Source organism: Linepithema humile, chromosome 2 (genome assembly GCF_040581485.1).
Source record: "Linepithema humile isolate Giens D197 chromosome 2, Lhum_UNIL_v1.0, whole genome shotgun sequence".
In the NCBI taxonomy this organism is placed as follows: domain Eukaryota; kingdom Metazoa; phylum Arthropoda; class Insecta; order Hymenoptera; family Formicidae; genus Linepithema; species Linepithema humile.
The window spans coordinates 13,078,931-13,092,692 of NC_090129.1; the positions used below are offsets into that span (position 1 = coordinate 13,078,931).

A 13,762-nucleotide genomic window follows, 5' to 3' on the forward strand; every position below is an offset into this window, starting at 1 on the left:
ATATATTTGTAATACTACTCATTTATGTCACCTTTTTTCAATAAATAATTGAGGCGATCTCCTGCATGCCGAAACCATTCTTACATAACTTTCTGCACCTGATGAAGACTGCAATTTTCTACCGTAGAAATGTAATCTGAAATAAATACAAAATTATGTTTAAATTACAATTCTTTTATACTTTAATATTGAAAACTGTTGTTAAATATAAAAAATTAAATGTAACAATTGTTGCATTTAAATTATCAGATTGATCTAACAATTGCATATATTGATTTGTTTTTCATAATTGAAATTTATTTAAAGAAAAGTAACTAATTTACTGTGTAAATTATAACATACTTTTTAAACTTATGTTTATAATATTTTTGTTTTTAATTACCTACAATAATGCTAGCAAATGTTGTGTCTTTTGTTGGTGTTGATTATTTTTTCTAGTTCACGACTATTTTTTAGAAATGTTATCATCTAAAATGATGTTCAGAATATTTCTCGTCTGATTAGCATATGTAGTTCCTTCAATTGTTGAAATTTTCTTTTTCTGCAACATAAAAACCAGATGTAAAATAGTGATTAATTTATCCAGATAGAATACTAAATTCTATACTGAAATTCTATATTGAAATGCGCCGTGATAGTTTAGTTTTAAAGCAACATTGAATAAAAAACTTACAAACTGTTTTCTGATTTCCCTGTCTTGTTGAAACTCTTCTTCAAATTTGCAATAATCTTCTATGGTCATCAAGAGATAAAGGAGGTAATCATTTTGTGTCACATTCAAGAGTACTCTCACATGCAATATCCTGATAAATAAGTATCTCAGATAGCACATGATATTCTCAGTATATTCTATAAATGTACGAATGTACGGAGAATATACGAGAATATTTTCACAATATTCTTAGAATATCTGAAATATGATATCCTTTTTGAGATACACTAAGAATATGCTCAGAATATCTGAAATATAATTTTCATTTTTAGATATACTGAAAATATGCTTAGAATATTTGAAATATGATTTCCGCCTTTAGATATACTGAGAATATGCTCAGAATATCCGAAGTATAATTTCCGTTTTCAGATATTGTGAGAATATGCTCAGTATATCTAAAACTTTTAAAAAAATTGTCGTATATATTAAACCTTTCAAAAAAACCTGTTATAGATATTAAAACCTTTCAAAAAAAAGTTGTATATAGTAAAATTTTTAAAAAAGCTATTATATATACTTTCTACAAAAAAATATGATATCAGGAAATGGCACCAAGTGGGACTAAAGAACTATGAAAAAAATTGTACACTATTTCTATAAAACTCTTCTATAAAACTCTTGTACATAAAGCTGTCGTATATATAATTAACTATATTATATACTATATATATTATAAAAAAATAAATACATAAGAAAACAAAAAATTAAAATTAAAAAATTTTTTAAAAATATTTAATTAAAAAATGAAAAAATATAAAAAATTTAATCAAAATAAAAAGATATTTATTAAAAAACGCAAAAAAACTTGGCGCTGCTACAGTAAACTATATGTTAATTTCATTGCTTTATAATACTTTGTGGTGTAGCAGCGCCAAGTTTTTTTGCGTTTTTTAATAAATATCTTTTTATTTTGATTAAATTTTTTATATTTTTTCATTTTTTAATTAAATATTTTTAAAAAATTTTTTAATTTTAATTTTTTGTTTTCTTATTTATGTATTTATTTTTTTATAATATATATAGTATATAATATAGTTAATTATATATACGACAGCTTTATGTACCAGAGTTTTATAGAAGAGTTTTATAGAAATAGTGTACAACTTTTTTCATAGTTCTTTAGTCCCACTTGGTGCCATTTCCTGATATCATATTTTTTTGTAGAAAGTATATATAATAGCTTTTTTAAAAATTTTACTATATACAACTTTTTTTTGAAAGGTTTTAATATCTATGACAGATTTTTTTGAAAGGTTTAATATATACGACAATTTTTTTAAAAGATAAAACAATATGGTTTTGTTTTAGTTGTGACAAGAGCGTGTACTTGGCGCCTTTTTTTTACCTTTTTTTAAAAAAGGTAATTTTTTGATAGATATCATTTCTTTTTTTGTAATATATATACGACAGCTTTTTTTGATTTAATATATAGGTACGACAATTTTTTGAAAGGTAAAACAATACTGTTTTGTTTTGATACTGATAAAATTGACTGAAAATTATAAATGTTGAAACTAATTTAGGATCTGTCAAAAAAGCACACGTTTCAGAAATTTTGTATGATTTGTCTAAAATAAATAAAATTAAATATCAAAATTTAATATTTCTGTTCTATGTATCCTAAATTAATTCCAACAATATTTATAATTTCTAGTCAATTTTAATCAGTCAAGAAAGCACACGTTTCAAGATTTTAGTATGATTTATCTAAAATAAATAAAATTAAATGTCAAAGTTTAATATTTCTATGTATCCTAAATTAGTTCCAACAATATTTATAATTTTCAGTCAATTTTATTTTGTGTATTACAAGATTTCTTGTCGAGTTTGTTTATAATTTTTGTTTTTTATTTTCTATGGACATAAAATTGACTGGAAATCATAAATATTAGAACTAATTTAGGATAACTACTATACAAAAAGTATCTTATGCTACATTTTTTTTATATATAAAATAAATTTTATATATAAAATATAAAATTGACTGGAAATTATAAATATTGTTGGAACTAATTTAAAATACATAGAACAGAAATATTAAACTTTGAGATATTTAATTTTATTTATTTTGGATAAATCATACACTAAAGTCTCGAATGATGTGCTTTTTTGACAGAATGTATTGTAAAATTAATTTATACAATCATACCAATCATCACTATGTTTTATAAGACCATTGTTTAGAAACTTTAGTGTATGATTTGTCTAAAATAAATAAAATTAAATATCAAAGCTTAATATTTCTGTTTTATGTATCCTAAATTATTTCCAACAATATTTATAATTTCTGGTCAATTTTAATTTTGTGTATTACAAGATTTCCAAGATTTTCCAGTCAAGATTATTGACTGGAAATTATAAATATTGGAACTAATTTAGGATAATCACAAAAAGTGACTTATGCTATATTTTTTTATATATAAAATTGACTAGAAATTATAAATATTGTTGGAACTAATTTAGGATACGTAGAATTGAAATATTAAACTTTGAGATATTTAATTTTATTTATTTTAGACAGATCATACACTAAAGCTTTTTGACAGAATGTATGGTAAAATTAAAACACAATACTTATAACCTATATACATATACACTTATTTTACTTAATACATTTATATTGAATTTGATCACTCGCACTACACTGCACTACTCTGATGAACACAAATAAAAAACTGGTGAACATTAAGCAGCCTTGAGTGTGCACCAGTGCAATGTAGTGCGAGTGGCCGAATTCAATATTATTCTTTTGACACATCTTCTGTAAGGTTATTTGGTATGCGCGGCTATTTCCTATAGCGCCACCAACACAAACCCAACTACTAACATCACTATAGCCATCTAGTGTGAAAAATGTTGACTGTACATCCTAGAAATTGAGATAATATTTTTGACATTTCAACTTTGGACTTTTATATATTTATTTATAAAGCACGTAGAGCAAAAATAAGCATACTTTTATTATATATTTTGGGTATGCGCTATTGATTGAGACCATTATCAACTCGATCGGCCCAGGCATTATTGAGTTCCGATAATCTCGGCTCTCTGGGCTCTTCGGGCTCGCGTAAAGATACACGTTCGGTCTTGCGCTGCGCGTGAACTTGGCGCGAGACACTACCGTGTTTCTTGATATAATATTCAATTTTTGTAGTATTCCTACAGATGGCGGTATGAGTGCTATAATCTAGCGTTCAATGGCCGGTATTCATAGTCCGTTCTTATATTCAAGATCGTTTTAAGTACAAACTTATATTCGCTCTCTTTGTCAGACACAATCTATGTGTGACAAAGAGAGCGAATATAAGTCCGTGCTTAAGACGATTTTGAATATAAGAACGGACTATGAATACCGCCCCAATAAATTGTTAGATTACAACCTATTCTAAGGCCGGTATTCATAGTCCGTTCTTATATTCAAGATCGTCTTAAGCACGAACTTATATTCGCTCTCTTCGTCAGACACAATCTATGTGTGACGAAGAGAGCGAATATAAGTCCGTGCTTAAAACGATTTTGAATATAAGAACGGACTATAAATACCGCCCTAAGTGTATCCACGTGAAAAGGTCGTGTGAAAAGCGTGTGAGAAGATTAAAATTGTATTAATACAATATTAATACGAGTGTTATGTATCACACAATTGTGTTTAATTGATGGTATTTATATAAACGGTAAGTAATATCAAGAAACGTCTTAATTATATATATTTCAATTTCATAATAAAACTTAACTTGAAAGCATAACTTAAGTTATGCTAATTAGCCTAAAAATTGCAATTATAATTCAAATCTTTATAAATATATTTCAGCATTATTGGATTACAAAACATTCAGTTAATGGCCGATTATTTATTTACGTACATTTTTGATATTAAGTATACCATTGAAAGAATATTAATCTAGACTGTAATTACAGATGTGGTGAGATATAAATACGAAAAATGTACTGAAGAAGAATTCTCGGCGCCTGTTAAAACTTGATTGGCTCACGCTAAAGAGAGAATCCAAAAAATTCAAAATAAGATATATATACTTACTTTTTTAAAATAAAATAAAATATAGTATAGAAAAATATAAAATAAACTGTGACTAATAAAAAAAATATATATATTGCTATAAAATAATATATTGCAAAACAAAATAAAATATATGTATTATCTCCTTTAAATTTTATTCAATCATTTAAAAAAGTATTTAACCTAAAAAAATAACTTAAAATATTATAGTTTAAAATAATGTTCTTTTGGTATGGTATGGTATTAATGGTTTAATTCCAATACCTCGTAACTGAAAAATCCAAACTTTACAGGAGATGTTTTATTTATTATTTTTTAAATCAATTGATAAATATTAATTTTAGAAAACGTTTTCTAAATTTAATACTTATCAATTAATTGAAAAAAATAAATAAATAAAACATCTATAAAATTTTAATTTTTTGTTAGGGTGTATTTGAATTAAATCGTCGATATATTGGGTATATATTGAGAATATTCAAAATTTATACTGAAAATGTACAGAAAATATACTGAGAATATTCAAAAGATATACTAGGAATGTATAGAAAATATACTTAGAATATTCAGAAAATATACTGAGGATGTACAGAGAATATACTGAAAATATTAAAAAAGCGGACATTTGGATATACTGAGAATATACTCAGAATATCTTAGATATCCTACGAATGTTCTCAGTATATCTGAAAAATATGGTTCGATATTCTGAGAATATCCTCAGAATATTATTGTGCTATCTGGGATAGCACAAAAATTCATAAATGATAAGATCTGGCCAAGTTCCAAAAAAGACACTAATATGTTTATATTTTAATAATTATCTAAATTTTTAATATATTACCAACATAAAAAGTAACTGATATATTATTCAGGCTGCGTTCCGAAATTCACTGCCAGTACTGAAAATCTACAATATACGTCACGTAAACTGTAGATTTTCAGTACTGGCAGTGAATTATGGAACACAGCCTCAAGGTGCAAATTCAAAATAAACATACATAAAATATACATAAAATATATAAATAAAACTGATCAAAATTTGATTCTAAAAAGTAAGTGATATGTTATTCTTAGTGTACATCAGTGATGCAAACCCGGCCAGCACCCGAGCACCGCGGTAGAGAAAGCACGCACACAAACGAGAGCCGTTACGTCACATGCACGTGTGCGCCCCGCCGTTCAGTTTATAGAAGCGAGTGGACATACGTGTTCCGTCTCCTTTTTATCAAAGCGACATTGCGCGCTTGTTGCGTATGACAACGTGAAATGCTTTTTCGAGATTTATGTGATCTTGTAAAAAGTAAATAATATTGATATTAATAAAATATCAGAACATTAAATATTTATGAATTATTAATATGCGTTAATTGTGATAGTTAATACTTTAGAGTTTAATATTATGTTATACAGGGTGTCTCATAACTACCGCTTAATACTTTAATAGTATCTTTTGGAGATAAAATAGAGTAAAGAATCTTATACAGAATCTTAATACAAAAATATCAAAGCTACAATAGTTTGGTCATTAAAATTTTATTTACAGACGAGTCATGTTTTATTCGTGAAGGAGTATTTAACAGTCACAACTCCCATATTTCGAGTAACAAAAATACACATGCATTTTGCGTCCGTGGAAAATCAGCTGTGCAGTAAAAATCAATATCACCTGACTTGTAAAAATCAATAACAGTTGACAGATCGGTACGCGTGTACGTGTAATTGCGGACCTGAGCGTGCCAGTTCTACGCGATATCATTAGCATCTTTGATCGTTTATAACTTAAAAACTATTGTAACCTTGATATTTTTGTATTAAGATTCTGTATAAGATTCTTTACTCTATTTTATCTCCAAAAGATACTATTAAAGTATTAAGCGGTAGTTATGAGACACCCTGTATAACATAATATTAAACTCTAAAGTATTAACTATCACAATTAACGCATATTAATAATTGTTTTGAAATAGAGGCATGTGCCTTCCACGGGTATTCTTTCGGGATGATACTTCGTAGATCCGTGGACGAGGAAATATGTATTTCTTCTTAATTTCAGAATTTATTTGTGCCGAATGTGAGATGCTTCTGAATACAAAGTGGGTAGCAACACTTAATTACGTATATAATTGCTCGACGAGATAAAGTATCGAGAGCTCGTTGTCTAACGTGACGACGAACGAGACGTACAACGTACGAATGCATCTCATAAAAAACCTTTCAAAAAATCTTTTTCTCATAAAAAAAGCCTTTGAAAAAATTTATCTCATTAAAAAAAACCTTTCAAAAAAATTGTCTTCAGAAAAAGTTTTCTTCATAAAAAAATCTTTCAAAAACAGTTTTTCTCATTAAAAAAATCTTCTAAAAAAATTGTCTTTTCAAAAAAAGTTTTTCTCATAAAAAAACCTTTAAAAAACAGTTTTCCTCATTAAAAAAACCTTCTAAAAAAATTGTCTTTTCAAAAAAAGTTTTTCTCATTAAAAAAACCTTTCAAAAAATAGTTTTTTTAAAAAAAGTTCTCATAAAAAAACCCTTTCAAAAAAATATTTCCTCATAAAAAACCTTTCCAAAAAATTGTACTTTTAAAAAAAGTTCTATATACCAAACAAAGTAAAATTTGCTATATATTCTGTTTACAAAAGAGGTGATATCAGAAAATGACGCCAAGTTTAAATAAAACCTTTCAAAAAAAGTTGTATTTATATATATTTAACCAATAAGCATCGATAAGACTGTATTTAGTTATTTTTGCATTTTTATCTAGTTATTTATTTAAAAATTATATTCATATCTACATTTAGTTTATTTTTTTTCAAGCAAAACATTTTAAAATAATTGCATCTATATCTAGTTACTTTTGCATGTATATTTAAAAATTATATTTCTATTTACACCTAGTCAATTTTTTTGAGGTATACATTTTAAAATAATTGCATCTGTATCTAGTTACTTTTGTTTCTATATTTAGTTATTTTAAAATATTTGTGTTTATATCTTACATAGTTAATTTTTATTAAATATACTTTATAAAATAATTGCATTTGTATCTAGTTATTTTTTTAATATCTGTATTTAGTTAAATAAAAAAATTTTTCAAACTTAATCAAAATAAAAAAATATTACAAAATTTCGCAAAAAACTTGGCGCTGCTATAAAATAGCCTTAAAATATTATTATACATCTTAAAATATTATAGAGCAATGAAAATGGGCAATAATTTTACAATTTACATGATTAATGCCCGATTCCACCAACATAGATTAACTTTAATCTCGGTTCAACTTACTCTTCATCTTTTTCTAGTTCTAAGAATTAGTTCTTAGAAGTTCTTAGAATTATCTTATCGATGCTTATTGGTTAAATATATATAAATATAACTTTTTTTGAAAGGTTTTATTTAAACTTGGCATCATTTTCTGATATCACCTCTTTTATAAACAGAATATATAGCAAATTTTACTTTGTTTGGTATATAGAACTTTTTTTAAAAGTACAATTTTTTGGAAAGGTTTTTTATGAGGAAATATTTTTTTGAAAGGGTTTTTTTATGAGAACTTTTTTTAAAAAGACTATTTTTTGAAAGGTTTTTTTAATGAGAAAAACTTTTTTTGAAAAGAATTTTTTTAGAAGGTTTTTTTAATGAGGAAAACTGTTTTTTAAAGGTTTTTTTATGAGAAGAACTTTTTTTGAAAAGACAATTTTTTTAGAAGATTTTTTTAATGAAAAAAACTGTTTTTGAAAGATTTTTTTATGAGGAATACTTTTTCTGAAGACAATTTTTTTGAAAGGTTTTTTTTAATGAAATAAATTTTTTCAAAGGCTTTTTTTATGAGAAAAAGATTTTTTAAAAGGTTTTTTATGAGAAAAACTTTTTTTGAGAAGACAATTTTTTTGAAAGGTTTTTTATGATAAAAACTTTTTTTTAATACAACAAGGCGTGTACTTGACGTCCTTTTTTTACCTTTTTTTTAAAAAAAAAAGGTTTATTTTTGTGAGATATTATTTCTTTTTTTTAGTAAAAATAATGGTAATAATAAACTTTACCAATGAGGTCCCACCACCACCCCCGTCATATTTTTTCAATACGACGGTCCTCTTTTTAACTTAATTTATACAAATCTAATAATTTTTTTTATACTTCACAACATGTTTTATAAAGAAAATTATTAGTGATCATAAAAAGGGTATAAAAAACTATTTGCATTTCTAAATTATTGCATTATATATATATATATATATATATATATATATATATATATATATATATTTATACAAATCTAATAATTTTTTTATACTTCACAACATGTTTTATAAAGAAAATTATTAGTGATCATAAAAAGGGTATAAAAAACTATTTGCATTTTTAAATTATTGCATTTTTTATATATGGGGCATTCTTTCTCAACTTTACACCCATGCTGCCCATTTTCTATTTCATCTAAAAATTTTTGAAAAAACTTAAAATTTACAGAAAAATGTAAACTTTCCAATGGCGCGTGGCAAAATTATCAAATTCAATTGGATCATACTTAAAATTTCGGAAAACCGAAAAAAAAATAATAAAAACGGTAATTATTCAAGTGTAACGATTATTCATTCGACGTTTTTCTCTTCCAATTAACATTTTCGAGTACTCTGTTTATCTGTGCACTGCATTGAAATATATACCATACTGGAAGGCGCACAGGCTACCCCCTCCATTCGACAAAACGGTCAGACAAGGCAGTGACTCGGTACCGGATTTCTCTTTCTATCTCGTCTACTCTCAACTAGAGGTCTGTTCTTTATAGCTGAACTGGCTGTACTAGTTCAGAGTTTATCTTTTTCCCTCCACATTGGAAGGAGAAAGATAAACTCTGAACTAGTGCAGCCAGTTCAGCTATAAAAAACAGACCTTAAGGGTGCCGTCACATACAGCCCGTAATCCGTAATCTGCACCGGAAGTCTGCAAAAGTTACTAGATATTTCGCCCGTAACGTTACGTGTGTTTTTATCTCCTTGTGTCCCATGGAGCCGTAATTCCATGAAATTTCCGTAAAAGTTACTACAAGTTGCTAGTTATTACTAGTAATGCTTTTTCTAATTTTATTTATTTAACTAAATTTGACGATTTAATTAAAACTTTTGTTAAAATCATAATATATTCTGTAGTTTTCTTATAAATAAAATACAAATAAACAATTATAATCTGTTAAATAAAAAATAGTACTACCGTTATGTCTGTATTTACGGCTCCATGGGACACAAGGAGATAAAAACACACGTAACGTTACGGACAAAATACCTAGTAACTTTTGCGGACTTTCGGTGCGGATTACGGATTACGGGCTGTATGTGACCAAGATCTATAAAGAGAAGGTTACCTCACGCGCAAAGAGGGACGCGCGGCAAGAGGGGCACATGCTGAGCGGGGTGAGCGGCAAGAGGGGCAATAATGATCTCATCGTCGAACAGTAGCTGTCTCTCTCGCACGCTTTAGTGTTTTCTCTCTCGCTCCTTTAATATAGAAATGCTTTGAGTTTTTATCGAAAAAATACTTTTATTTTGTAAAATATTGATAGCACTGGAAATTGCGTAATAAAAATTGAAAAGTAAATTAGAAAGGCGCTATAAATTACATATATTGCAAATTATAGCGCTAGATATTTAATGTTTATAATGTTAAATATCGCTGCAACAGATGCATTTGTGATACAAATTGCTTTGTACTCGTATTTAGACTGTAATATAAATGAAAATAAAATATAATTTGGGGATATACACAAAAAATATCATTTGTAAAGTAGTAAAATAAAAGAAAAAATAGTACATATTTAAAAATTATTTTTAAAATAATATTTACTGTTTATATGCATTATTTACAAAAGAAATACTATAAAGAAATTTATTTTTTATATTTAATTGTGAAAACCTCAAAAATTGTCAAAAAATTGTAACTGAAATTCAAATGTAAGTACAATTCTAGGATAATATAAAAAGCATCATACACAAATTTATTATGATACAAACTTAAATAATGAAATTGTAATATATGTTTCAACATTGCAAATGTGAATATTTATATGATAAAATTTACAAAGTGTTAACAATTTTCAAATATTTGCTAATAAAATATTATTGAAACCCACACAGCATGGAATGTCGTCAGAATGTCGCCAGAATATTACATTTAAAATCTGAAATATTCTGATAATAATCTCAAAAATATTCTAGCAATGTTAGCAGAATGTCTTATGTCCGCACTTGGCAATATTCTGAAGACATTCTGTAATATTCTGGAGACGTTTTTTAATATTCTGGTGATATTGTGGAGACATTCTGTAATATTCTGGAGACGTTTTTTAATATTCTGGTGATATTGTGGAGACATTCTGTAATATTCTGGCGATATTATACAGAAATTCTGAAGACATTTTGTAACATTGTGGCGATATTCTGAATATATTCTGAAATATCTCCAATATGTCTGCACAGTATCGCCACAATATTATACGTACGAAATAAAATCTCTCCATCAGTAGTCGGTGGCATATATATATATATATATATATATATATATATATATATATATATATATATATATATATATATATATATATGTATGTGGAACGTATATTGTGAGGACACTTTCATTGAACATTATATAAAGACGAAAATGCTCGATATTTAAAAAAATTAAACATACATATATAAAATTCCATTAATGTACTCATCTACATGTTGATGTATACCTATGTATACAAAAAAATATGTGTGTTAGTGTCGGTCCTCATAATATACGGTCCACGTACATATATATATAAATACGAGAACAATAAAATTCCATTAAATAGAAATTTTACAGGTTTTCATGTTAATCTTTGATGATCGCAAGTGAATGTTTACGAAGTTTATTAATTTAGTAACGGATCCTTGTGCTCATATTAACATACATCTACAAAAATAGTTCAAACATTTTATATTTCAAAATTATTTTTAAAATTTATTTTTGAATAAACAAACATAATATGAAATGTTTAACATTATATTATATTTTTTCGACATTTTTTTTTTATTTTTTATGTTATTATTATTATAAATGTATTTAAATACCGCGCAATCCTTTATATATTTCTGATATTTAACTTGAACGCATTATATTTATTATACATTTTCTTCGCCCATTTCGACGTCATGGATCTCTTTTGATCTAAAAATATACAATGTTATTATAGTCAATTGAAGTTACACAATAAAATTATAGTGGCATGTATGTATATAAAATAGTAATAACTGATCAAATATACTCACACTTCTCTATCATAGCGTTGCTTAGCACCAGAGAGCCATTTTCCAATCCAATTAATTACATCTTTTGCAGTGCTATTTTGCTTTGTCGTTGTAGCCATGATGTCTAAAAAACGAAAGGTAAACTTATTATAATTATCAAAATTATTAATATTTGTATTTTTTCCGAATACGAAGGAGTAAATTATGATAACAGTTGAAACAAAATAATTACTGCATACGAATTAAATACTTACTCAAAATGCATTTAGCCATTTGAAGGTTTTCGAATGGCTTCTTCTTTTTAAATCCAAGCCAGCTGTAATTTATGGCTAACTGATTATCAAGAGTTTTTTTCATCATTGTATTCACTCGCTCTTGATCATTTTTTCCACCCAAACTTAGTAAGTAGTTGATCTAAAATTCATATTAATAAATTTACATTTCAGTTTCTGAATTACGACTTCTTAAATTTAAAACTGAACTGTAACCCAATAACCCCGTATGAAGTATTTCTAAGTTCATCTGTGATTATTAGTCATAATAATCACAGATTATATAATAAATTATAATATAATTAATATAATGCTAAAGCATTTGTGTTTCTATTATTATAAATATTCAGTATACATATGCAAAAACATGCAGTGTACACAGCTATCGTAATATGTAAAATGTTATAGAATTTTTTTTTATTACAAATAAATCTTATAAATATAATAATTATAACGTTACATTGACAAGCAGTTGTTCTATAAAATATTATAGTATGAAAAGAAAGCGTGAATGAAACTTTGCTAATGTATTTATAATAATATTAATAATATGTCATATGTATACAACAAATTATAGATAGTTCACGATTTTTGCGTCAGCAAAATAGCGCAGTTTGATAATAACAATTATAATGTTTTCTCGGATACATGCAAGTGAGGGATACAAACTCAAACCAAAGCGAGTGCTTTTATTTTACTAACTATATATTCATATAAAATACCTTTGCATATAAATAATATATATATATATATAATAGAGATATTGACGTACGGCAGGATTAATGTACGATTCTTGTTTTTAATACATGAACGCTAAAGAGGCCTCAACTATAAAGTACTTTATTATTATTAGAAAAATAATCCATTAACAAAAGCTTCGAGAAAATAAAGAATTTTCAAATAAATTTTCAAAAATCGGCCGATTTCATATTTACTGACTCGAAAATAAAGAATTAAATTATTCCAGCTAGAAATTTCATAAATTATGAGATGAGATGTGACGTGTGTTATTAAAGCCGTATTTTCGTATATAAAAATTTATTTTAATAAAAAGTAGAAGTCATTTTGATATTGTGTTTTATTTGGACCTCTTCTCGTTGTCTTAAAAAGAATCGTTAATTGAGAACGTTATGCCTGCAACATCAGCTTATAAATAATTGTATTATTTTATTTGTAAACAATGATCTTTATTACGGATAATATTGCAACACTTAAGATTCTATTTAAAAGTTGGATTATTCGTGGTATAATATTTTAAAATACGAATTATTTTAGACAAATGTAATAATTTCCACGAACATATTTAAATTATCGAACTATAATATATTTCAAAATTTTAAATTAACAATTACAGAAGTATAAAGCTGTACAGCTACTTTTCAAAAATGACCACATACTTTATACTTTATATTATACTTGGAAAACTGCATGAGCGCAATTTCTTGTTTTTATACAATTATAACTATAATTATCAAAATAATTAGTAATTAA

General features: G+C 26.0%; 1 long non-coding RNA gene across 1 annotated transcript; it reads right to left on the reverse strand.

The window, feature by feature from the left end:
- Positions 1-2: 2 nt before the first annotated feature.
- LOC136998105 (uncharacterized) lies at positions 3-3,610 on the reverse strand. The gene is made up of 3 exons (XR_010888709.1): positions 674-3,610; positions 383-541; positions 3-136 (listed from the first exon to the last, which is right to left on the reverse strand). It is a non-coding gene; the product is annotated as an uncharacterized lncRNA (long non-coding RNA).
- Between the last annotated feature and the right edge of the window lie 10,152 nt (positions 3,611-13,762).